We start from the raw sequence: 26,685 nt of genomic DNA on the forward strand, positions 1-26,685 counted from the left end.
GCTGCTTCCATATGCTTTTGGCTGCACAAAAATCTGGATCTACTCCAGGGTGTACAAGTCAGGCCTGGGATTTAATCCTAAGGGTGACCGAGCTACACAGGAGACTGCACATACATCTGGAATGTAGCCCCTAAGCTAAAGGTAAGCCTCTGATTGGGGAGTTGTGAGTATTGGGTAGAGTCTGCGTCTTCTACCTTGAAAACAAGAGCTTGTTCATTTTGCAATTCTTTCCATCAGGCACAGAGCATGGCACTTTGTAAACCCTGAATGAATAATGGTGTGGAGACAAATGAACACTGTACTTGATGATGAAACATGACACAAGCTTCTAGACATTTAAAGTAGGGTTGTTCAATAGAAATATGTGAGGATCCTATGTAATTTAAAATTTTCTTTAAGACTTTGTGTATTTTACATTTATGGCACATCTCATTTTGGACCAGCACCGTTTCACGTGCCCCATAATCGCATGTGGCTCATGGCTACCATATTGGACAGTATAAATATAGCGTATGAGTTTATAAACAGTGCCAGGAAGAAGAAAATGTTTTTGATCCAGCAATTTAATGATGGTTGCATTCGTAACTCCTAAGTTCCAATAATATTTCCTGACTCCTAAAAATCACATTAATTTCATGTCAAAATGCCCTCCTCCCCAAAACTGTACAGTAGAATGAGAGCGAAAAATGCACAGGTTTTATTTAAATGTAAATGTAGAGGTCATAGTATTCTTAAAGGTGTAGTGGAATAAATGCAGCCTCTTGGGGTCAGGTGTTTTTAACATGCAAATAACATTGTGAAGTTCTGAAAGAGATAGAGTTCTCATTTATGAAGCATTACAATAACTCCCAAGACCCTTCATTTCACAGCAGAATTTCCTGAGCTCATTATGTGAAAAGGAGTGTATTGTCTAGTACATTCTGTCCTGGGAAGCTCATCTGCTCCAACTCCAGTAGATGTGAAAGCTGTATGTTTACATGAGAAAAAAATTTCATTAGACATCCCTGATGGTAAATTTTGTAGGCAGGGAGCCTTGTGTAAATCACTGGTGTGGCTTTGCTGACTTCCTAGTCAAACTCAGGCTGTGTGTCACTGCACGCTGCAAATTAAATTTCGATGAGCTTGGGAAAGTAATTGGGCTGTGAATGTTACCCATTACTCAGAGAATTGTAAATGTCCGGAAATGAAATCAAATGATGTAAAATCTAATTAATGTTTTGGGGGCAACCAGGACCATAGAGATATAGAGCAGTCAGGGACCTAAGTTAAAGCACTCATATTTCACATTAAAAAAAACCTCAAGGCCTAGAGGGGTTTGAGAGGCTCAACCAAGGTCAAGCAAGTGGTCTTGGCTACAACTGGATTAGGACGTAGTTCTACTGACTCCTTTACTTCGAGGTCATTCCTCTTCACACAGCTGCCTGTGTTTCTCTGGCGCCTCTTGCTTTCTGTGGCTCTGGCCATTTCTCTGAACTGTGTTGTCTTCTGGAAGGAGAGGGAGAGAAAGAAAAGCCGAAAGCTGTCAGCATTATTGTAATTATATGTAGCATATAATTACTCCTATCCCTGCCATAGCAGAATAAAAACACATGATATTATATGTAAATGTTGGTTTTGGGGAAAATACTAATTTCCTGAGCCAGAAACTGATGGAAGAAAAATGAAAGAAAAAAAAAAGTGGGTCAGACAGCTAAAGGAATCTGGGACAAGAAATACAATTCTGCTTGGAACTCAGCTGTTGTGAAGGGCAAATAGGTACTCAGTCAACATTGATTTGGTCAGTGAATTGAAAGGGATGACATGGGAAGGAGAGGAATTGCTGGTGGTCCTTTACCAAGGCTTGGGGCCTTTTTGAATTCAGAGGAGTCGGGGAGTCTTGAGAGTAGACTGAAGTGCCTTGACTGAGGTGATGTGATGGTAGGTGGGCAGTTTGTCTCCTATAGAGAGACGTGGCACTGGCATCGGTGGGTCACATTCCCAGATAAGCTGTTTCCCAGCTGTGTGCCCTTAAAATAGCTTCTTGTCCTCTTTAAACAAGAGGGTTGATCGCAGTGACTCTTTCTGGAGTTCCTCCACCAGCCCTGTCATTCTAGGATCTGTGGAGCTGTGGGGGAGCTAGTGTCACTGTTCGTGGAAAATGGAAGAATTCAAGGAGTGAGTACGTCTATAGAAAACAGGCACATGTGCCATCTTTCCCTTTGATATGAAGAAATGTGACCTTTCCTGCCTCTCTTGGTGGCTTAGAATAATAGGCTGAGGGGGACAGAGGGGGCCTGGGTGAAGCCAACAGAGGGAAATTTTCTTCCCATCTCCTGAGAAGCTCTAACATGGCCTCTTCTCTCCCATTATGTTCTGCCTTAGAAACAAAGTCATCCCTGTGCCTCTGTACATGGGTTCTGAAACATTCATTTAACAGCATGTTTATTTTAAGTCTCTGACTCGGCACTGAGGAGAGATTGAAAAGCACCAGCCTCAGGCACTTTTGATCTCCTGCTCCTCATGAATGCGGCATTCATCACTTAAACGTAATATATTTATAATCAGGGCCAAGGCAGCATGACCTTGTTTTATTCTAAATGGATCAGAGGCAGCTAGACATGGGGGCTTCCTGCTTTAAATCAGATGCAAGACGTGTTAGCCGTCAAGGACTTCGTTATAATTCAGTTGATCTCTTTAGGTTTGATGTGCTTCTTTCTTTGTTATTTATATAAGAAGAAAACAGAAAATTGGTGGTGGGTGAAGGGAATGTGTTAGGGGCTCCCCATAAAACCAAATTCGGGGGTGGGGGATGGAAAGTTGGTCAATGTGGCCTTTCCATCAGAAAGGTCTGGGACAGGAAGACAACATCACATCCAAGGCTTTGCTCTTCCAACCCAAGGTAATTAATTTCTAAGCCACATCCCCCCGCCCGGAAACATTAATTATGAAAATTTAAAAAAAAAAAAAAACACCCTGAGTCAATTGTTATTTATCACTTCTCTGTGCAGCAGTGTTTCAAGAGCACTCACCAGGAATGTTCAAACACATTTTTTTTTTTTTCTCTCCCAGGACTTAGTCTGGGGCCAGCCCTGTATATAAATAACATTATAGGGCGACAACTCCAATCTTCTTCAACCTCATCTTCTATGGTGTTCTGCCTTATTCTGCTTTAACTGTCTCTACTAGATAAAGATGCAATCCCTTTCAGTGACTTGAATTGCCCTTAAAAGTCAGAATGGGCAAGTACTGCTTATTTTAGTGATTGTAGCAAGTGAGAATCAAAGATCCAGAACCGAACATTTACACAGAAGGAAATCCGCAGGGGCGTTGTTGCTTTAAGGCATCTGATTATTTATCCGCCTACAGCTGGTTCCTCCACTCTCCCATTCCACCCACCTACCCACCCACCCACCCACTGCTTCCCCTTGTTACAAGGTGTTCTATCTTGGAGATGAAGCAAGTGAGGGCTAAGCTAATTAACTAACCAGCAGTGATCTACAGCTTCAGCACCTTGCATTCCTGAAGATTTATCCCATTTCGAATTCATTGCCATTTCCCTCCAGGGAAATAAAGATTGCTGCCTATTAAAGATGGGGACAGAAAAAGGCACCTTCACTGGAGACAGCCTGTACAAGAAAATAATACTGTAATCATTCCCTCCAATCAGCTGAAAAGGATTAAATCTTCTGCTTCTAAAGTAATGTTCCAATTGAGCCTTGGGGAAGAATAATTCATGATTAGGGAGAAGGCTGGTCTAGCAAATGTGAACATTATGTCCATTACTTAAACACACTTCCTGGGCTGACTGCTAATGTACCCAAGGGACTCCAAGCCCCAGCAACTGATAGGCGCAATGAAACAGGCAGACAAGGACAAGAAGTATTATCATCTGCATTCAACAGCACTACATAGACTTTACCACTGCTAAATCACTGCCTTTGGTAAATAGCCCAGATAACTCATTTTAATAGAAGAATTCTTCTCTTCTTTATGTGTATTAAACAACAGACTCTTATGAGCGGTGGCAGTGTATTGATTCCTGGGAAAGGCCGTGTGAATACCAATTCTGTAATTTATGCTGTTTTGTGGCTCTGGCTGTATTTGTTATGCATAGTGTATTAAACATTCAATAGCTCAATTTAATCTTTGCAGCCAAATTGCACAGCACATCATGCCAGATAGTGGTTGTTTCATATACACAGCCCATCTGCTTCCTGTTCTATAATTCATTCAGCAGGCAAAGTTTCTGGCAGCCTCGGGCTACCAAAATATATATATATCCTTAGGGTACCAGAAGTGCTTGGCACTCGATTAGTTTTCCGGGTTTCTAGTGCTGTGTGTGTCTGAGCATGGGTATGCGTTTCCACTTTTATGAGAATTAAAAATGGGAATAGTTTGCTAAGTTCTGTGTCCTCATCTGGATAAACTTTTCATAAACTTGTGGGGTTTCACAAAACCCAAAGAGAAAAAAAAAAAAACATTAGAAATGAAACACAGTGATCCTCTCTCTTGGGAAATTATCCATTGCAATAAAATGTGTTCTCTCAACCATCCCTACCTAAATAGATTGATTTATATCTTGTTGGGTGGGGGGTGGAGGAGAAATAAAACAAACCCCAAAGTACTATAAACTCTTGGCTCTTTTCTCTGGACGAACCATTTGGTATTAGCTCTCTTATGGTGAATGTTTATTTTTCCTGAATCTCCTCTTCTCCTGGAGGCCTGTGCCTGTGTCTTAGCATCCATGGTAACTTTGTCCTCGCCTCATCTCCATTTTCTGGTTGCTTTTAAAGAAGTCAGTGCCTAAATATTGCCCAGTGGAAAACTACATATGCAGTTTATTGAAGTCTTTCTGCAACTCCCACTACAAATGCCCAATTTTCAGAGCATTTTATAGCCTTCATACCACACACAGGGGACATGGACCACCCTTGGTTTTAGGTGTTCAATTTACCCCTTTGTGGGAAAAGTGACTGATGAACCCATCTTATGGACTCAAATTACAGCCTCTCCGAGCGGAAGTAGATCATCCATTCCAGTGACCTCATTTTACAGGTAATAACAGCTAACACTTGTGTAATGCATTAGAGCAATATGAAACATGTGGATGCCAATGGGGCACAGCGAGGTCTCAGACGATTGAAGTGTGAAGCCTGTGTGGTGGGGACGGTGGGGAACCTCAGCACCCATGCCTGAATCTGAGGACAGAGCTGACACAGGGCTGCGGAGAGTGCAGAATTGCCACCACGCGGGAAGCAGGCCTGGTGTTTCCAGATCTTGTGGTTTTTCCAGAGAAGCTGAAAACTGGATTTTTTTTTTTTTTTTAAGATTTTATTTATTTATTTGACACACAGAAATCACAAGTAAGGCAGAGAGGCAGGCAGAGAGAGAGAGGGAGAAACAGGCTCTCTGCTGAGCAGAGAACCTGACATGGGGCTCAATCCCAGGATTCCAGGACCATGACTTGAGCTAAAGGCAGAGGCTTTAACCAACTGAGCCACTCAGGCAGGAGCCCCTTTTTTTTCTTTTTAAATGGAAATCTACTGTTGTTGTTGTTGCTGCTGTTTTTACAATGTTGGCATTAAAAGTTATCATATTATATTTTTTAAAACACTGCAAGGGCCAAACAAAACACATCTGTGGGCCTATCGGAGCAGATGGGCTTCTGGTTTGCACACTCTGTTTTAGGGTTTATGCCACCCTATTCCATACATTAGTAGGATATTCCCCTGGTAGGACACTGAGGTTTGGGGAGATAGAGTCTTGCCCAAGTTTATAATCTAAGTGATAGGGTAGAACTGGGGCCAAGACTCTGTTGGCATGTACCCCAGGGATCCTTTGACATAACTGTGTTTCCCCTGTGGTATATGAAGATCCACCCCAAATTCTTTTTCTAGTAGTTGGGATCTTCTCTTTGTAGCAGAGAACTTCACTTTACTTCCGCTTTTCTTGTCCCTCTCTGGTCTTACCATCCTTAGGACACATCATTTTGGTTTGATTCAGCCCAGCCTTTCTCGGGGGTTATGATCCTTGAGTAAACTGTATGTCCAGCAAGTACAGCTCAGGATGCAAACAAAACACTTCATGCTGCATCCCACTGTCCTTCACGTTTATTCACTGGTGATAATCTCCCTGTCTTACCTCTTCTCTCCTGATGAAAACTCCCGCATTTACTTTTCTGTTTATTCTTCACTAACTGACAGTTCCACCATTCCTCAGTGTTACAGACAGTCCCTTGATTTAGTAATTTGAATATTCAGACCTGAGGAGCAATTGTAACTTCCAATCTGACTTGTTTTTGGTAGGTAAATTTCTAAGAATAACCTCCAGTGATCCTGAGTATTATATAATGCCTTTTCTTTTGAGGGTGGGTGAGATCTAGGAATATGATGAGATACCACTCTTACTATGATTTGTGTTACTTCATGTGTCAAAATTATGACACATACTTTTAAGATACTTAGGAGATTATCTTGGTGGACCAAATCTAATCACATGCTGCCTTTAAAAGCAAAGTTTTTTCTTCCTGGTAGTAGAAGGGGAAGTCAGAGAGATTCTAAAGCCCAAGAGGCATTCCATGTGCTTCTGGTGTCTTTGGGGCCGCATACAAGGACTGGAGACCCATAAGTAGCTGAGAAGTGGAGATCTCAAATGTATAGCCACATAAAACTGATTTCTGCCAATAACTTAATGAGTTTGGTAGTGGATTCCTTTTTCAAGCCTCAAGATAAGAACCTAGCCAGCCAACACTTTGATTTCAGTCTTGTCAGACCTAAGTAGAGAAACTAACCAAGCCATGCTGGACTTCTGGCCTATAGAACTGTGAGGTAGTAAGTGGATGTTGTTGTAAGCTGCTAAGATTGTAGTAATTTGTTACACAGCAGTAGCAAACAAATAAATCTCTCTTTTCCCTGCCAGGCCTACAGTAGTAAAGGGGAGCCTTTTGGCTTATCCCTTTCTTCTCTCTAGGCTCACCTTTTCACCACTAGCTAGCTGTGGTTTTGCTAGGGAAGTGGGAAGGGAAGAGGGATACAGAGTAGGAAGAAGATGTAGACAGTAGGACAGTTCCTCCTAGGCCAGTGTTTTCTGCCTTCTGGGCCTGCAGAGGCTCCAAGTGGTCTCTGGTACATTTTGCAGGGACTTTGGAGGGTCTTGCTACCCTTCTCTTCCATAGTCCTTTTGGCCTAGACAGATGCTTTCTTATTTTAAGTGAGCATATTCGGAGTTCCTGTGTAAGCTTGCTCTCCTGTATGGCCCACAAGAATCATGTGCTCCTCAACACTTCCTCCCACCACCCCACTGCAGTGAACACAATTTGCTGATGGATCCATGCTGCTGTGCATTTCTGGCCTTGCCATCAAAACAGTGACCTCTCTCCTTACCCTTTTATTTTGTGGTCTAGAATCAGGTCACAGTCCACAGTCTGCTCTGTCTTCCTGAGGAATGAATTAGGCATCAGTTCTTTTGGGGTCTCAGTGACAGGCAATCCATTTCAAAGCTCTCTGAAGTGAACCTGTGCAGATATTCTCGTTAGAATGTGTAGTGAAGGCAACATTCCCCATCTTTGCCCCTAAGGGACAGGTGGTATGGTGGCACCAGGCTGTGGCTGTGTACAATTCTGGGAATAGTGTTTGTACTCATCCAGGGTATCTCAACAGCTTCTGGAACACTGGAACACATAGAATGCAATTGGAAAGGTGTTCCTGGGCTGTGCAAGGGGGTCCCCTTGTGATGAGGGTTCACTGCAGGGCACAGTTTTCTTCTAAAACAAAACCAAACAACAACAACAACAAAACCCCAAACCAAACCCCTTTACCAATCCTTTCCTTCTACTTTCTCATCCCTTTTATTCATCTCAAAGTAGGTAGCTGGGTCAAGACTTGTGGAACAGATTCTCCTGCATTGCCACTGTAAATTCTGTGTGTGAGGGGCTGTATCTCATACAAGCTTTGGTATCCTGTCCTATGAGGCCCCTGTTGACAAATGCAGTATGAACAACCTGTTACACTTCCTGTTACACTTGTCTATCTGAGCATCCATATCACTGGCCAGCACCCTCCAGTTCTCACCCAAGGAAGGCAGAGGGGGTGGATTTTTGAAAACAGCATCTGGATTGGATGCTTCAGCCATGCTGCTCTCTTCTTCCTTGTTAGTTGGAGGATTCTTCTACCAGCTAGGAGCTGGAGCTGTTGGTGGTCGGACCTGGTGGCTTACTGCACATCTCTGGAGGACTTTGGGTTCCTATCTTGGGTTCCTGACTTTCCTACTAGCCACCTGTGCTCACTGAGAAGTTCTTTTTACTGCCGAGCAGTTCTTGTTCTCTGGGTATGTGCCTGTGTGAGTCTTTTTATCATCTGTGCTTTCCCTCTTTTGGATGCTGGGAGCTTGGTGGTGTTTCATTCAGGAAACCTGGTCTGGCTGACATCCATGATCACTCTCTCCTGCTTTTGCTTACTCACGGCCTACACTTCCTTCTTCTCAGTGTCTGTTTGCATTGTGCCAGGCTTAGGCCCTGGGAGATGAGTTTGTTGGCAAAACCTGCTCATGGAGAACATAGGTTCAGATGGTGAAACGGCTTTTTGACACAGCTGGCCCTCTTCGTGTGGGTCACCTGCATTGCCAGAAACACAGAGGCATCGTGTTCACGAGACTTAAAACAGCCGTTCTGAGTGAATGAGTGAGTGTCAGCCTCACAGGTTTTGGGTGAGTGTCTGCTTTAACCAGCCAATGATTTCCTAGTCTAGAGAATCATACCTGTACAACTTGCCTGAGGGGCATCTGAACATTTTTCTTCTGTCTGAGTCCTAACCTCTTACTCTTTGACTCCTGATTAGATTGATAGTACCTGCCTTCCCATTCCCTCCTCTTTATCAAAACAGGTGCAGGAACCATTCACACTACATGACTGACAGCGTGGGTGTTAGCAGTCCCAGGGTGTTTAAAACTTTCAGTAACACAGCTTTTAAATTTATGACATCAACCCAGTGTGTTAGGTGAGAACTGTATGGTGTGTGTGTGTGTACACACCAGCCCAGAATTAACCACCTACCATCATGTAAGTCGAGCTTTTGTTGCCTTTCCTTCTTTCCTCTAGAGCTGGTGAGTTAGATCACTGCCTTGGTAGAAACTGAAGATCTTCCTAAAGACTGACAACTGATATCTACTCTAGGGCCTGCCAAATACCTATGATTTCTAACAGGGAAATCTGTCATTGAGATCAGGAAGGTATAAAAATATTCATATTTATTCTTCTAAAGTTAAATAGTAATAATCCACCAGTTCTCATTGTCTAGTTGTATGTTTTGTTTTTGTCTTTCCAGTGAGTATTATTAAGTACTTGTGTCCTCACAGTGCTAGAGGCCCTGGAGCTCACAGAGGGGCCAAATAGACCTTAAGAATTCAGTCTGGTGATGTGGACGGAATTTCTGAGAGCAAGGGGCAGTGGTGTCCCACCCAGTAGGCGTGGGCGGGTGGGAGGAGACTGCTGGGCACGTAACTGAGCATTGCTGAGAGCAATGAGAGCTCCATATAGAAAATGGAGAAACTGTAAACCACTTTGGCTTCCTTTATGATTTTGTCCAGGCCTTTTCTTTTCTGTCTATTTTCCAGCCTCCCTGCTCCTTATCTCCATCTCTTCCTGGCACTTTTGCTTCTCTTCTTCCATCTCAGTCTCAGTCTGGTCCTTCACCACCCTCTTTCCCATTGTGCTCATTGTCTCTAAATTTCTTGCTTCCAGAAGGGTAAAGGGGAATGGAGACCTAAAAAGGTCACACCTTTCATTTTCTCCATATGCTATTCCAACTTTAAAAGAAGAGAAGGAAATTTAACCTTAGATGTTAGGGCTTTCTTTTTTCCTTAAGCAGTTCCAAATTCCAGTTTTTACTCTCCATTGAGGAGGGTGATCATGCACTAGGATTGAAAGAAAGAAGGTGCAGGGGTGCCTGGGTGGCTCAGTCTGTTAAGCGTCTGACTTTTGGTTTTGGCTTGGTCATGGTCTCAGGGTCTTAAGATTGAGCCCCACGTCGGGCTGCATGCTCAGTGCTTGAGATTCTCTCTCTCCCTCTGCCCCTCCCCCTGCTCAAGCTCCTATTCTCTCTCTCTCTACCCCCCTCTGTCTCTAAGATAAATAAATAAATCTAAAAAAAGAAGGAAAGAAAAGAAGAAGGTCCAGAGGGTTGGTGACAAGAAGTGGGATTTATAGCCTACCTTTTTCCATGCTAATTCTCCAAGAATCCTCAAACACAAACCCAAGGACAGAAAAAAGATATGGTAAGTTTAGAGTAGACACATATCCTTAAGTTTCAGGAGGCAGATGTGAAAATCGCCTCAGCTGCTTATGGCTGTTTTTCTGTTATAATGCCACTTGCTTTTCCAACTGGCCTGCAAATGAGTTCCCAGCACAGATACTTGTCATTAGCTGGAGTGTGGGAGAGGCAGTGTGCAATTTGTTGTTGCTTAAATTAATCCCTGCATTCATTTTGTACCAGAAAGAATACAGGACTTGCTTTACTATTGGGAAATAGGCACACCCTGACTTGTATTCTCTTTCACAGGACTTAGGGCAAATGGTTTCTAAACTAACGTCCAGTAATGAAACCAGAGACAGGACTCCTATTTTCATTGTAAGCACAATAAAATATTTCCACAGCTTCTGAAGTCAGCCTCTTTGGCCACTGAAATAGAAGGGAATTAAACACAAGAAAACAACCCTAAAACAAAAAGTTATACAAAGCAATAATAATGTTAGTGCTAATTGTTCTCCACATGCAGATCTGAAACCTCTGTGCCACCTTCCTCAAAGAGGAGAATGGTTTTGCTAAATTAAATGGGCATGGCATAAACCAGACTCCTTTACACTGAATGCTTCAGTAAAGAGTATATTCAGAGAAGACATAAACTCTCAATGCATCATAAGGCAAAGGGCTGTAGGGAATAGTCCAATAAAAGGAAAAAAAGTCTGCTCAATGAAAACACTTTACAAGTGAATATATATATTCGCACTAAAAGAGATATCTTAAACCCTAACAGAGGTACCATTCAGGTGATAACAAGTGGTGGCAATAGTTATATTCATTTCCCCTGGCCCAAACAGCCAAAATTGAAGGGAGTGCAATGTACAGGAAATTATAAACACTTTATTCCCACTTTACCTAGATTTCCCTGTTCTGTAAACACATGAGTTTCTGACGTTCCCACCCATTCTGGGAGGAATGCATGCTCTTTCTCACTTTAACCATTTGGTCGCTCAATGAAAAGCATCACCATTGCCCTGCTCAACCCATTTAGCACCTCTAGAAGTCACTACATGGATTTAGTGATTAATGATGATTGATTTTTTCTTGCCAGCTTAATCGTCACACTTGAGTGAGGCCGATGTAGACCCAGCTGTGCTTAATTAGCCCACAGGACTTAGAAACCATATTTTAAAGACAGGCTTGTAATGGAAGAAGGCTTCTTGATGATACAGCCTGCTGAGGGGAACCCAGACATGTGGCAGGCACAGGTGTTCGTTAGGTCCAAGGAGAGTGTTTGGGAAATGTAGATGATATAAAAAAGACCTATGTTTTCCCTGGATTTGGGAAAGCTTTTGTTGCCTTCTAGAACATGGATTATAAAGAGAGATAGCTCAATAGGAATTTCTTTCTCTGTGGCATGATCTTGGCTACTTACTTGCAAATGCTGGCTTCAATCTAGAAGGTAGGTGTGTTATACTACACCATTCTATATGGCATATTTATTTTTAAGTTTTTGGTGGATTTAACTTTTCCTAGAGTCCACCTTAAAATGTGAAACTCCTTATTATCCCTGAAAATGTTCTACGTCTATAAGGTTGTTTTCTTTTATGCAGGATCTAAAAATTTTTTTTAAAAATCAGCCTTCTTCATTCCCTTTCTTCTGTGTTTGGCTTTCTTCCTTCCTCCCTTCCTCCTTTCTTCGTTTCCTTCCTTCCTTTCTCTCTCTTTTTCCCTCCCTCCATTTCTCGCTTCCTCCCTCCTTCCCTCCCTTTCTTGTTTCTACTAGAAACACCCTTTGGGGCAATAGGAAAATTATTTCTAAACTCACCTTGTTCCATATCAGTCAAGAGGCCTCTGACCTCTGTTGCATGAGCACTTGCCCAACTGGGCTTAGTCTCCAAACCATAATCTCATTTCATACACACTAGAGAAACATCCAAACATTATCATAGCTTGTTTCAGGTAACATCTGGCTTGAGTCAACTAATGACATAGGAAAGCCATGACTCTTATTCGTACTTCTCTTAACCTAGAAGGCCCAGGGGAACTTTATGAGGACGGGATGCAAAGTGAATTTTCAAGGAGAATTTGTAGATACACTTATATAGATATTGCTGGGAATTGTGGAAGTGTTCATAAGTGGAAGTCGTAAGGGGATAGAGAAAAATCTTTTGCAAGGCTTGGTCCCCCCACACCATTGAGCTGTTGACTAGGGAAACTGATTATGCAGTTAAAGGGAAGACTAGTGAGAACATCGGGGAGTGGAAGTGGTTAGTAAGGGGACTTCCACAAGATGCCCAGAAGCTTGGAAATTGATCCCCAGAGGGTTGTTTTCCAAAGGTGGTGGAAGTTCAGATTTGAAACTGCTACTGAGTGCGGATGAAGAGAATTGTCGGTGAGAAAGGCGATACTGTGTTGTTGAAGAATAGTATCATATCTAAAAGGAATGCTACACTTATTTACAACTCTTTGGGCAACAGGTGACAGAAACTCAATTTCAACAGTTTAAGCAAAAAGGCTCACAAAGCTTGGAAGGCAAGTGTATACAGCTTTTAAGACTGAAATTATAGCATAGGATCCAGGATCTCAAGAACTGGCACTAAGTAGTTGACTTCAGGTGTCTTTTTTCTGTCTCTTTCTACCATCTTCATCTCTCTGTTCCTCTGTGCATGCATGCATCTATTTCTCCATCCATTCATCTGTCCCTCATCTCTATAGTTGACTTTGTTCTGCAGATAGAATTTCTCTAAATGCCAGGGTTTAACAAACAGTGGAAAGGGTTTCTCTGGCCAATCGTGCATATGGCAGTTCCGGTGAGGGACACCGTCTGGCCCTGTTGGGTCATCTGCTCCTCCCCTAACACAGTCCAGGGGAATAGGGTATTATTTGGCTAGGCAAGGGTCATGTGCCCATATCTGTGTGAGTGATTATATTAGCACACACACAAAAAATAGAATAACTTGCTGGGCACACAGTACATTCATTGTAATATTACTGTGTAGTAAGAATAACTTTTTCTGAATAACAGCTTATTCCATTTAAAGCATTTTGACTTACATATTACCTAAATTTTTGCTGACAGTGGCTCTATGAGAGGTTATACACACTTAGTCTTGCTTTACTGAGGAAAAACCTGAGTCTAGATGAAATAGTAGTACATGCATAAAAGGGCATATACAAATAACAAATATTTTTAAAAACATAGGAGATCTAGGTCTAGTTCCAGTTCTGCCACTAATGAGGCTCTTATTAGCATATCAGTTTACTGTTTTGGGCTTCAGAGGGAATTGAACTAAATCAGTAATTCTTAAACTTTAATGTGATCATCTGCATGGTTTATCAAATGCTCATTTTTGAGCCCCACCCTAAAGATTTCTGATTCAGGAAGTCTTGGGTGGAGCCAGAGAATTTGCATTTTTAAAAAAAGATTTATTTATTTATTTGACAGAGATCACAGGTAGGCAGAGAGGCAGGCAGAGAGAGAGAGAGAGAGGAGGAAGCAGGCTCCCTGCTGAGCAGAGAGCCTGATGCAGGGCTCCATCCCAGGACCCTGGGATCATGATCTGAGCCACCCAGGTGCCCTGAGAATTTGCATTTTTAATAAGTTTCCAGATCTGCTACTGTAACATATCACTACAAACCTAGTGGTTTTAAACCACACAAATTTATTGTCTTAAAGTTCTGGAGATAAGTTGGAAATGTGTTTCACTGAGCTAAAGTCAAGTTGTTGACAGAGCTTTGTTCTTTCTGGAAGCTCTAGAGAAGAAATTATTTCTTTGCCTTTTCTAGCTTCTAGAAACTGCCTGCATTCCATGGCATGTGGCCTCTTCCTCCATCTTCAGGGCCAACAGTTCAGCTCCTTTAAATCTCTCTCTGCCTGACCTCTCTGTTGCCTTCCTCTCCCATGTTAAATGACACTTGTAATTACATTGGACCCATTCAGCTCATTGAGTTTAATCTATTTTAAGATCATCTGATTAGCGGGGCGCCTGGGTGGCTCAGTGTGTTAAGACTCTACCTTCGGCTCAGGTCATGATCCCAGGGGCCTGGGATCGAGTCCCGCATAGCGCTCTCTGCTCAGCAGGGACCCTGCTTCTCCTCAACTCTCTCTCTGTCTGTCTCTCTGCCTATTTGTGATCTCTCTCTCTGTCAAATAAATAAATAAAATCTTTAAAAAAAAAAAAAAAGATCATCTGATTAGCAACCTTAGTTTCATCTGCAATTTTAATACTGCCTTGCCACGAAACAGCATATTCGTAGGTTCTGGGAATCAGACAGGGACATCTTTGGGGGCCATGATTCTGCCTATCACATCAGGGTTCCCTCCCTGAGAACCACTGGACTATAGCTATTATTCCATTTTACTCGGCTACAGAATTGCAGTCCCAGGGTAGCTGGGCAGCAGCTTTGTTCTCACTTCTTGGAAAGTGGACTGATGCTTACATGTTTTTACATTAATTCCTTGCATTGGTTGAACTGTACGACAAAAATAATTTGCTCTGGAGTTAAGGCGCTCCCCAAATAAAAGCCATTTATTCTCTCTCTAAACTAGAAGAGACCCAAATAAAGGGCTATATTCAAGGGGTTTTCTGTTCATGAGGCCGGATCTCAGTCCGTGATGAAGTAACATGAGCTCTGAGGCTTAGAAGGTCTGTATCCTCAAGGTTTACGTCAGTTTTTCTCATGTTTATTTTGTGCTTTCAGGTTATCTACTCCATTCTTGAGTTAGAAGTTTTTCTAGCATTAACAAACTGCAAACAAGAAGGGATTGAGAATGCAGAGAACGTTACAAAAGGCTTCAGATTCTGTCCACTGGGCTTAAGCCAGTTATTGGTGAGACAAGGTTTTGGGTCAGGTCTCCTAAGAACTGTCCAGAGTTGTTGTGGGGACTGCTCACTTGCCTACTTTTTCTTGCTTCCTCCCTCTTCATCATTTTGAATAGGATCAGATTCAAAACTGTCCAGCAGTGTTTTACATATGTATCTTCGATTCTGGCAATGGATGAAGTAATCCTTACATTCTTCCTTTCTCTTCCTTCACCTCATCTCTTGTTTGCATTTAAATCTGAGTGAATCTAAACTTCCCTTTGCAGGAAATCCACTCCCTGTGTGGTAATCTATATTTATAGTGAATTAAAGCTTGATTTCACTCTGAAGTCATGGTACTATAACCCACTTTATGAGACTCTGCCAAAGTAGATGCTCTAGTCTGGGCAAAGCCTCCCTTGGGGCCATTTTTGTTTCTTCTTTTAACTCCTTTTCTTCTTCTTCCTATACTCACCTCTTTCCCCTTTGCTGCAATTTGCTCTGAATTTAATGTGTCTTTCATTTAACATGGATTTAGGCATTTTATAGGGGACTGCTTGAAGGTCTAAAAAAATAAGCCCCTAATAACAGAATGGGGAGGAAAATTTCTTTTAGTATTTAAATAACAGTATGTTTGTTAACTTAACTGTAATTTTGTTAGCATGCATTCACAGGAACCCTGCCAATTTTGGAAACTTTTCTTTTGAAACCACTAATTACCTTGATTTAAATTGATAAGTGCCTTACTGCCCTAAAATATTTAATGTATTTTATTGAAGGTGCATATTTTCAAATTCATAAAAATACATATAATACATAGATAATATCTATATATAGTGTGTAATCATATAATGTGTATATCTATGAATCTAGGTTAGTATAATTAGTGTAATTGAGCATTACATTTAATTCTGACTTTTCTGACAGTGAAAGCAAAAAGGGAAACTCAATTTACTGTAACTGTCATCTGGAAAAATGTTAACTAAGCAGTTCCTTAGGAGAAATAGTAAATCTTTTAGATATGACATATATTAAAAGTATTTTCAGGGATATACAAATCCAAATGCAGATGTTCAGGATGTTTGCTATAGTATTGTTTATACCAGCAAAAAAGTAACTAGAAGTAAACACCGAGGGAATAATAGTCCATGTCACTATTTCATAAAGTAGTATGTGTTCACATAATAGAATCTTACAATGGCATAAAAAACCCATGTTGAAAATGATTATTTTTCCATTCCGTGGAAATGTTTATGATGATACACATGGAATATGTATGCATACTCCATAACAAAATATCAACAATATATTTGGATAGTGGAATAATAGATCACTTTTATTTGCTTGCTTTGTTTGTTTGTTTGTATTTTCTCATGCAAACATGTATTACTTTCCAGCTTTTTTTTCTTCATTAAAAAAAATTGTTTTCTTCCATAGGTCTTTCAACCAAGAGACATTTGACAGCCTTAAACAATATATGATGCCTTAAACAATGGTTTTACTAAAAACCAAACATTCGTCATGAGACTTACTGAAATCTGATGCAATAACTTAGTGAAGGCGTTTCTTTGCCTCATGAAGCAAGGTGCTGGCAATCCATGAGCACTGGGTAGATAACTTCAAATGACTTAAAAGATATGCACACAAATTAGAGAGAAGTGCTTCTTGAACTTTCCTGACCACACAGAATACCTGGAGATCCTGCTTAAATGCAGATTCTGATTTAGTAGGTCTGGGGCGGGGCCTGGGAGCCTGCATTTTTAATATGCCACTGTCCATGTATGCTTTGCAGGGTAAGGATTTAGAGCATCTAAGGCATCAGATGGGACTTACTGATTTCCACCCCAGGCTGTTCATCAGAGTCACCTACAGACTTTTAAAAAGTACAGATTCCAGAACCCACTTCAGATCTCACAAATCACAAGTTTTGAAACTGGGCGTTGGGGATATGTATTTTATAAAATCTCCGCAGTCATCTGGATAAAGTTGGTTGGTAGACAGAATGTGTAGGATGTTTATTTCCTGAGACTTATCTATCACTCCTATCAAATTTTGATAGGAGCAGCACAGAAGTCTGCCTGGAATATGGCCTGTCTCTCTGGCCCTATGCAGGAATTAGCCCTGTGTCTTGACAGCAGACATTTAGGTGGCAAGCTTGTCCATGGCACTCTAAGTGAGAAATCACATTGGTATTGCCACCTTATCTCTGCCACTGTGGGCCACTGTGGTTGTTTCTAGAAGTAAGATATTAATTTTCCATAATTCAGTATAAATAAATATATTGCCAACTGCACAATACTATCTAATTCTGTCAATGAATTTATCTAGTAACATACTCAAAAAACCTATTATTGAAACAGTCATCATTTTTGTAATTTCATCTCTCCCACATTTAACTTCCTAGATTAAAAAAAAATTGCATAGATGATGCTGCCGCTGTTTACTGAGAGTGTACAGATTAATTATATTTGCCTGAGATAGAGGCCGGATTCTGATTATGAAACCCACTGAGCAAATACCCACATGAGCTCACTAGGTAAGGTTAGCATGGAAACTGAAAAACATGTGAGTTGCCAAGGAGGTCACCATCCTTTGGGATGTCTTGTGCATGCAGAAAGCAATGTGTGACAGCATGGAACACATCAGTTTATCCTCTGGTGAGGTCTGACCCAGCAACTCATGTATGCCAGCCTGTCACTCAGAACTATGCTTGTGCTACAGGGATCTACATATGCTTCTATTTGAGAGCAGCAAAACCCTGGCTTTGAGTTTTAATAAGGCATACCTAATTTCCACATAAAAATTGCAGGTTAACCATGCTAGCATGTGGTGGGTGATTTCCATCTCGTGTGCAAATTTGCTTTCCACAGACATTGCTTTCCAACAGGTTTCTGAGAAGGCCACGTAACTGTAGTGTGTAGGATAACTAATGAACAATTCCGTGATTAATAGATTAACTATGGCTTTGTAAGAGGCAAATCAGTGTCTCTCACTAGCAGACATTCTGACTGTCAGGTTTTATTTTCCTGTTACCAAAGTTAGACTTTGTACTGCAAAGGCAGTCTGACCTGGCCCCGTATGGTAAGACTTCTTTTTGGTGAATCAAGCCTTGATTTCTCTGAGATGCTTTTTATATTATAATCCCTATTATTATAACCTGCTGAGCTATTGGGTTGTCTGAATGCTCAGTACAGCTGTCCAGGAATGATTAGGAGATGAATCATTTGACCGCTTGGCGAAAGGGAAGAGTTTTCTCCATCTTCCCTGGCCTCCTTGGCCGCACTCTTGGACTCTCCCTTTCTCCTTCGCCCCAGGCAGAGGTAATTATTCACATCACTGTTAAAGAAGAACTATGAGCTAAGGTTCAAAACCAAAATGATACTGATGAACATCATTTAGCTTCCCATTTGGAGTCCTTTCAAGTTTATTTTTCTCTTGACTGCAGCTGCCCAGCATATGTGGTTCACCCGGCCACACAGCATTTCCTCTTCGATGGGGACCATTCATAATCAGGCTGTAGGTCTCTCCACATTTTCTTCCTTCCCGGCCTCTGCGGCTTTCTCTTCTTGGTCCCATCCTCTTTTTGGGTCCTCCATTCCTTTTCCTCTTGTGCCTTTCCTGGTTGCAAATAGAAGCTGGAGCCTGGCTCCTCCAGGGTCAAACGCATAATGTAATGGCTTACCTCCTGTTTGATTTCAGCTCCGGTCCCTGGGGGGACACCACATTATTGTTGTGGCCCAGCTTTGTAGCACCACAGGCTAATGGATCAATTCAGCCTTCAAAGCATCCTATGGCCTGTCGATATGAAATTCTAGCAATTACTGAAGTGGGAAGGCTGGGAAGCGGCTGAAAAACATTCCCTATTGATCACTCTAGAGTATGATGAACTTGTTTAAGAAAAATTGATCCGACACATTGATTTTTTTTTTATCAGAGAATCTCATGAATGTAATTTAAGTCACAATATTTCTTGCCTTGCACAGTGTTTTCTTCGTGAAGAAACTGTGAGGCAAGCCAGCCAATGAGAGATACTGAGAAGAGTTGCAAGTCCTTGCTTGCTCCATCAGGAAAGGGAAACTGTTTCTATGTTAAACTGGTTTTTAAATGTAAGGTCTCTTTTGTACTTGGTGTTTTATACCCTCTCATAAACCTTCTTAACCAATATTCCCTTCCTCCCAGGCCCTCAGGTCCTCTTCACCTTCTAATTGGAGGGTTTTTTTTGGAGGAGCAGGCCCTCAGATATAGCATATGCTTTCTCAGTTATTGCATGGAGAGTAGGATTTAGAAAATGAGAATCTTTATTATGGCCAAAGGTAGCTCTGTCCCTCGACAGGTCCAAAACTACTTGAACAGTGATGATGATAGATTGCAAACCCTCAAGCCATTCACTCTCTGAACAGTGTCACACCTGCAGCACATGCTTGGACAGCTGCTGTGCAGCCAGAACTGCACCAGGGACTTGAAGAGGTGCCAGAAATCCTTTCCTACTTCTGAATACCTCTCACCATGCATCTCCGTTGGGTGACTCTTTCCTTTCTCCCTCAGTCTGACCTGGTATTCTCCTAGGGAACAGATGACTAGTTTCCAGACTTGGGTGATCATTAGCATCCCTTTGGAAGCTTCCAGAAATATAGAGTCTTGAACCTTATTCCAGACCTAGTGAAGCAGAATCAGGGAGTAGGGCCGAGGAAATGGAAATGATATTTAGAAAGCTCCCTGGTTGAGTCCATTGACCAGCCATGTTTGGAAACCACTGGATCATATAACAGAGGGGTGTGTGTGTGTGTGTGTGTGTGTGTGTGTGTGTGTGTGTGTTTGGTAAAGAAAGAGTTGTTTAGAAGCATGAGAGGAGAAAGTTGCCAAAATAAATAAATAAATGAATGAATGAAGTACAATAGGTAATTCATCCTTTTAGAATTCCTTATTAGCACCTTGAATTTGAATGTGTATGTACAAAAACTGATCAGAGGAAGCTAGCTGATACTAAGTCCAAGAGAATAAGAGAGAAAGGATGGAGCAGTTTCCAGAGAGAGTTGTGCTAGGGGTAGAGAAGAGCTCAGGGAACAAATTTGGCATGTTTCAGTGTTGGGTCCAGAAGAAACTCTCCTGGCACGGCTTCAGGACTGCATCACAAAGGCAAAAAGATACCTATGTCTAAAAATTCTTGACAGCTCACTCCTACTGAAGCTTGCACCCAACTTCTCTGATGTGCATAAAAGAAACTAGTTTCCCTCCCATGTAACAGATTGTGTGAAAGTGGAGAACCGTACCCAGATCTTTCAACACAAGAATTCAGTAGCTGTGTCTTTAATAACTTTGTCAAGCCTCACAGAGAAAGTTCTAAAGTGGTTGACCCACAAGAGAAATGCAGGTTGTCTATTCAAGAATACATCCAGGAAATCTGTTCCCAAATGATTTTCCATTCCATTATCTCAAAGACCTGCTTTCAAGGGTGAAATTTTTAAGCAACTTTGCTGCTTGCTTGGTGAGTTTGTATAAGCTGAGAGGTGGGTCAAAAGAATCTTCTGCAAGTCATTTAGATTGGAGATGTTCATGTACTTGGAAAATAAGTTTTAGTGCAGTCTAGTAAATCCAGCTTTTAACCATTTAATTCTTACCTGTGTTACCTTTTTCTCTGGGCTCCTGGTACCCTAGACAAGTAGACTAAATAATTTGCCACAGTCATTCTCATTCTTGACTGTACTTTATAATCCTCTGGGAGCTTTAACTAGTATTCAGGCCCGTGCCTGCCCCCGGAGATTCCGACTTAATAGGTCTGAGGTTAGGTCTGAGCGTTCCTGTGAAAGCTCCCCAGGTGATTCTCAGTTGTGGACAAATTCGAGAATTTGTTTGCTATTCGAGAATTTCAGTTTGCTATTCAAAGATAGCAAACTGAAGTTCTGCCAGAGTTCAAAATATTTCTTTTAATTTTCTGCCTGCACACTTCTGGACTTCTGGAGAAGACAATGCACAGCAGAGAGAGGAGGTACCTTCTGTTTGCCAAATTTGTGAAGAAAACAAAGGCCTCCTGTTTCAAGTACTTCTCAGATAGCATGTGGGCTCTCCTCAATACACGGCTCTGCTTTCAGCAAAATTGTTAATTATAGATCATAATAAGCTGTTAGGAGCAAAACACACACATAATTTGAAAGTGAAATGAGGCACAGTACATAGATAAAGCAATTGTTTGTTTAAGAGGTGATTAGCAGCAGCAAAACAAGCAAACTGATACTTGAACCTGAAAGAAATTACACCCATTTGGAATTGTTATACTCTCTGGTTATTTGTGCATTGCAGCCTAATGCAAAGGTGCACGTCTGTCGCTGTCAGCTTGCTTTCTTTCTGTGTGTTATGTAGGGAAGCTACAGTCTATGCCGTCTTAGAACTAAGATGATATTAAAAGAATAGCCTGTCAGAAGGAATAAAGAAAGGGAAGTGTCTCGGTTTCTCAGAGGAGCACAACTGAGATTTAAACTGTTCTGAACTATGATAAATTATAAGGCTTTAAAACCACTGTAATCACTGAATGAACAAAACAGTTTGCCTTGGGTAATTATGCCTTTTTGGACTCCTTCACTTTCAAGTTATTTTCCCCTTGTAAATGTTATACTCTGGCACTGTGTGCTGTGTCAAAGAGTGTTAATCTCAGTGTGAAACACTGGGGTTGTCTTTAAGAGGAAGTGAGCCCAGAAATATTCTCAGCTCAGACCAACTTAGATGAAAACACCAGCAACACTTGAGCATGACATTTGGTGACAAGAATTTCTAACTCACAGCTCCATGGGGGGCAAGGTGGGGCGGGGTTTGGAGTTCCATCCTTGGATTTCGCAGGGGAGGGTTACTTGATGAAACAGTCTCGTGGGGTCACCCTCGGCACTGGAAGTTCCCAGGATGGCAACTTCACGTGGAAAGATGCCAGTTTCTGAATCAGGGTGTACAGGCTGGGGATAAATAAATAAGCATGTTATTAGGCGAGATTGCAGTGCTCAGGATGGGACGGTTAATAAGCAACTGAGGTTAACAGGAAACCCTTAGCTTTTTGTTGCCTGAAAATGCATTCAGATTTTGCAGCTTGCTGCTTGGTAAAGGTGAGGAAGGGCTTAATTGAGACTTACCAGAGGCAACGGAGTTCAGAGCCCATGGTCCAGTCCCAAGCACTCTATCTGATTCCAAGGTTGGCAGCAGAATATGAGGCTGCTCAGTGTGCCTCGTCTGGTATTGTCTTTGAAAGTTCCAACAAGAAAGCCTCTACTTCGTGTGTTGACTGAGAAAGTGGAGGCAACAGGCAATTTTGGTGCTGCCAGATTGTTAGATTGCTTGGCCTATTTGGGTTAATGTTCTGTTCTGTTCTGTTCAGGGGCAGAGCCTGCAACTTTCCATTTCCTCAGAGATAACAAAGTCAGCGTGATTACATGCTTGGAGAAGTCATATTAGTGATAAGAGCTAACATGTATTGAGCAATTACTTTGTGCCAGGCATCATTCTACACACACCACATGTCTTACTTCCTCCACCCTTGACATCTATCCTGTGAGGCAGGTGCTTTCATTCTCTCCATTTTATGAAAGAGGAGAAGGAGGCAGGAATGGTTGGTGAACTTGCCCAAGGACATGAATAATGGAGCTGAATTAGAACCGGGCGATCCGACTCCCGAGTACTTAGAATGGACTGCTAAATACACAGCTTCAAAGACGCAGACCCTCTCCTGTCTCTCTGCTGCCCAGATTCCCTGGGGCAGCATTTAGGCCTGGTTCACCCACCTGCCCGTCTCCTCCCCCAGCTTTCTCACGTCCCCAGGAGTCCTCAGGACACAGTGCATGTACAAACAGCAGTGCACCCCTCTCCCCTCCTGGCCCCTGCAGGAGGCTCCCAAGTCTGTGTTTCAGAAAGTTAGTCTTAACCCACCCTTGTGCCTTTGTGTAGTTTGGTTTGTAAAACGCTGGGATTTATGAAATTGCTCTGAAGCAAAGGACTTTAGGGAGAATCTGTCGATGGTGTCTGTTGTAACTTCCGTGGATGAGGTCATAATGCATCCTCTCTAAAGAACTGTGCACGAGCCCCCTGCTAGTTGTAAACAATACAACAGACCAGGGGATTTTAAAATCCTAGTGAGATTGCAGCTGGAGCTACAAATGTATAACCTGAAAGGCAGGGAGACAAAATGAAGTCTTCTGATAAAGATGCATGGATATATGAGAGAGGCCAACAATCCTATAAATGCAATTGGACTTTTGAATTAGTTGTGGCGATGGACTTGTCAGGTTGCATGTTTTATGCAGCCTACTTGGCTACATTCAGGATTGCATGGGTATTGGCCCTCTGTGAGATTGGTCAGCCTAGGCCGATTATTTTGATTCAGACCTTCTGAGGTTTGCTTCTGGGGAAAGGGGTACTGCTGCTGGCTCTCCCTTTGCTGCCCTCATGGAGGGAGGGAGTGGGTCTCGCTCCTGAAAGTCAGTGGCCTGATTCGCCTGGGACACCAGGTCTCGCCTCTCCTTCACCATCTAGGCTCTCAGAATATTCTCTCCCCTAAGTCTCCTTCTGTAGCTTGCTTTGAATCTACTTGTGCCTCCTCCCACTTCCTCCTGTTACTAATGAGGCACTCTGGGTGAGGGACTGTGACATCTCGGGGCCTCGGGAGTAGCAGAAAAAAACTGTAGGTCTGTCCACAGAGGCGTCCCATGACACTGACCATTTATCTGGTGACCGTGTGGGCCCGATAAACAAAGCAGATCTGTCCGGTTCTCCCTCCCTCTGTGGCTTTTGGGCTGGTGCGTTTGCATTTCCCAGGACAGTTTCAGGAGACACCAAAACTTGTCTTCATTACAGCTCTGACTCATAACCCAATTAATGGTGTCAAGAAGTGAAACATGGTCCCCAAGCCCAGCTGCCTTTTGAAAGCAAGTCCCAGCCTGTTCGGAGCAGTAACGAATTGTGCTCCAGAGAGCATGGCTCCGAATCTGTTCTGCTAGCCAAAAGCAGAGGGGGAGCGGGGTATTCGGGAAAGGCAGTGTGCATTGTCAGCTCTTGGTTTTGGGGTTTGAATGCACTTGGTCTCAAAACCAAGTGGTGGCCAGTGAGCCAGTGGGAGGAGGAGAAAAAGTTGTCCTGTATTTGCCCTGACTTCAAAGAAAGGCTACCTGGCCTCATCGGTCCTGGATTTTTCCAGTTTAAGGCAAACAGATCCGTCATCCCGCGGTAGGAGTTTCTTTAGGGAGATTTGTCCTTTCACACAGGGGCTTTTATCATGGGCCCTTCTTACAACACTGGCGCTGGCAAGGCCAGCACCACAGGACCATTTCCCAACTTCCATTATGGAGGTTATTTTGTGAGTTCAGACATGCTAATTTTCAGAATGGGGTGTGCTCAGAGGGCTCTCAGCAAGACCAGGGCTTACTGTTCCTTCAGACACCTGCCTGAATGCATGCATGTAATTTTTAAAACAGGCTTCCTGTGACTGAGTGGTAATGCTTCTTTCTAGGAAGCCATTTACTTATTTCTGAAAAAAATCAGACCTATTTACGAACCGAATGCAGGGCCTTTTAATAATACTGAGGAGAGCGGCCATTTAGTGCTATGGTGTCAGATTTGATGAGAGAGCTCTGTTACCTTGTCCCTGATGCTCAGAGAGACCCGTCCAGTGGGAAACTGCCCCCACTTCTCAAGTGATCACTGTTTTTTTTATTTTGAAAGAAGCAGTGTGAGAGAAGAACATGGACATGCTATGCCTTGAAAAGGAGACGGGAACTCCTGGGTTCGAGGTTAAAAGCCCATCTCTTCTCACTACTTTCTCACCCTCTCTGAGTTGCTTGGGGACTTTGAGTATCCCAAGTAGTCTGAATCTCATTTCATGTCTGCAGCAGACAAGGCAGGATTTCTAGGAGGATGGATCTCCCAGGGGCGCGGCGGCGGGGGTGGGGGGGTTCAAAGGGGAAAGACGGACCCCAGCGACTTCACCCCAAACACCTGCAGGGTCTCAGGTCTTCTTCAATGACCCTACACCCCCCTGTCTCTCCCCCCCCACCCCCGTGAGGACTGAACCCAGCTTTCCCTGGTTTATGGGCTCCTGACAAGATGACAGCCTGTGGCGACAAGAGAGGTAGTTGAATGCCTAGCCCCCGCCTTTCCCCAGGGATCCCTTTCTTCTGTTGCAGCCAAATGCTGCTCAGTTGAGAGCTCAGGAAACAAAACAGTCTTTGTTGCTTAAACTGAAATCATTCCCATGGCTGATTGTCCCAGTGGTCTTGTTGTTAACAACACTTCCTTCTCCTCCTCCTCCTCCTGCTTTCCCTCTTCCTCCTACTCTGCTTTCTCTGCCCCACCCACTCCTTGCCCTCTATAATTCTTAATCATTATCCTTCTGAAACATGACAAACCTAACAGAATCCTGCCAAAGCTAGTGGCCCTAGGGAGTTAGTACAAAAACTAAAATAAGAGCCAAACTCATTTGGAAAGGTTTGGGTTTCATGGGAATGATTTGGTGCAGTGAGAGGGAGAGAAGCCGGGAGGCTGCCCAGCTGGTTGTCTCCTGGGATGGTCGCCCAGGGAGTGGAGCCGTAACTGGGTTAGTGATTGTTCACCTACTTTGGATCATGGATGTCTCGAGAATTTGAGGAGCACACAGCACACAAGTTGGGTTTTCTGAGTGCTCAATCAAAGGACTGTTGCTCTGTACACTCTGACTTCCTTCCACTGGCTTCATCTTTTTTAATTATAAACCCAGTGGCTTCTTGTAGCTAGGAGATATGACCATGTCATTTACTGTCTTCACTGGAATTCGTTTGAGAATGACATGTCTCAATGACTTGTCATGGAGTTTGGTGGTAAGATCCAGGACTGGGGAGTGGGTTCATTATAAACTAATTAGAATCTCTGGGTAATTCTCAGTTTACCCAAATGTTAAAATAAATGAATTGGACTATCTTCGGTATTTCATTGGGTGCTGGTGTTCTGAATTCTGTTGGTTAAATCAGTGCATCTACTCAAATATCTGGGGGTAGGCGCTTGGACTTGTGGGAATAATTTGGTTCAAAGAACCTGGGAATATATGAGGATTTTTCCCTTTCTGAAAGAACAGGGCAATACTCTTATGAAGCATCTCCTTGTTCCAAATGACTGATTATGGTGTTGAGTACTAATCATGCAGGGACTTTACATAGGCCTTTCACCGGAGCATCTAAGAGGGAGGCACTCTGTCTCAAGGGCCTAACCTCTTGATTATATGGAAAAAATAAGCTTGCATTAAAGATAAAACTAGCTGGGAAGGCACAGAAATCCCAGAGCTCTTTGAGGTCAAGGTGTAGGGATAATCTGGGAGAGATTCTGCCATTAGGATTTCTCCAGTCACCTTGTACATCTCGAGGAAGCAGGAATCATAAATAAGAAAGATAGTGAGGGGTTCATGGGCAGGTGAAAATGAGTTCAGTGGAGAGAGCACTGGATCCCAGGATAGGCTTGTTCGCTGTTATTCTGGGTCCACCATTGATTTTCAGGATGCAAATAGGCAGATCCTTTTCGCTTCTTTCAACGGTTTCATTTTCTCCCTGCTGTTCACGCTGAATGAGAATTGAGACCAGAACATTGGAAATAGCTCAGCCACTCTGTGTTTTGACATTAAAGGGTGCACAGTGAGGCAGGCAGTGGGGCGGAGAGAAAGCAGTGATCCA

At 42.7% G+C, this 26,685-nt stretch overlaps 1 long non-coding RNA gene across 1 annotated transcript; it reads right to left on the reverse strand.

Annotated features, from left to right (window-relative positions):
- Nucleotides 1-1,105: 1,105 nt before the first annotated feature.
- On the reverse strand, nt 1,106-22,219 carry LOC132025158 (uncharacterized). The gene is made up of 3 exons (XR_009406437.1): nt 22,135-22,219; nt 21,794-21,960; nt 1,106-1,485 (listed from the first exon to the last, which is right to left on the reverse strand). It is a non-coding gene; the product is annotated as an uncharacterized LOC132025158 (long non-coding RNA).
- Nucleotides 22,220-26,685: the final 4,466 nt, after the last annotated feature.

This window comes from Mustela nigripes, chromosome 9, assembly GCF_022355385.1.
Source record: "Mustela nigripes isolate SB6536 chromosome 9, MUSNIG.SB6536, whole genome shotgun sequence".
In the NCBI taxonomy this organism is placed as follows: domain Eukaryota; kingdom Metazoa; phylum Chordata; class Mammalia; order Carnivora; family Mustelidae; genus Mustela; species Mustela nigripes.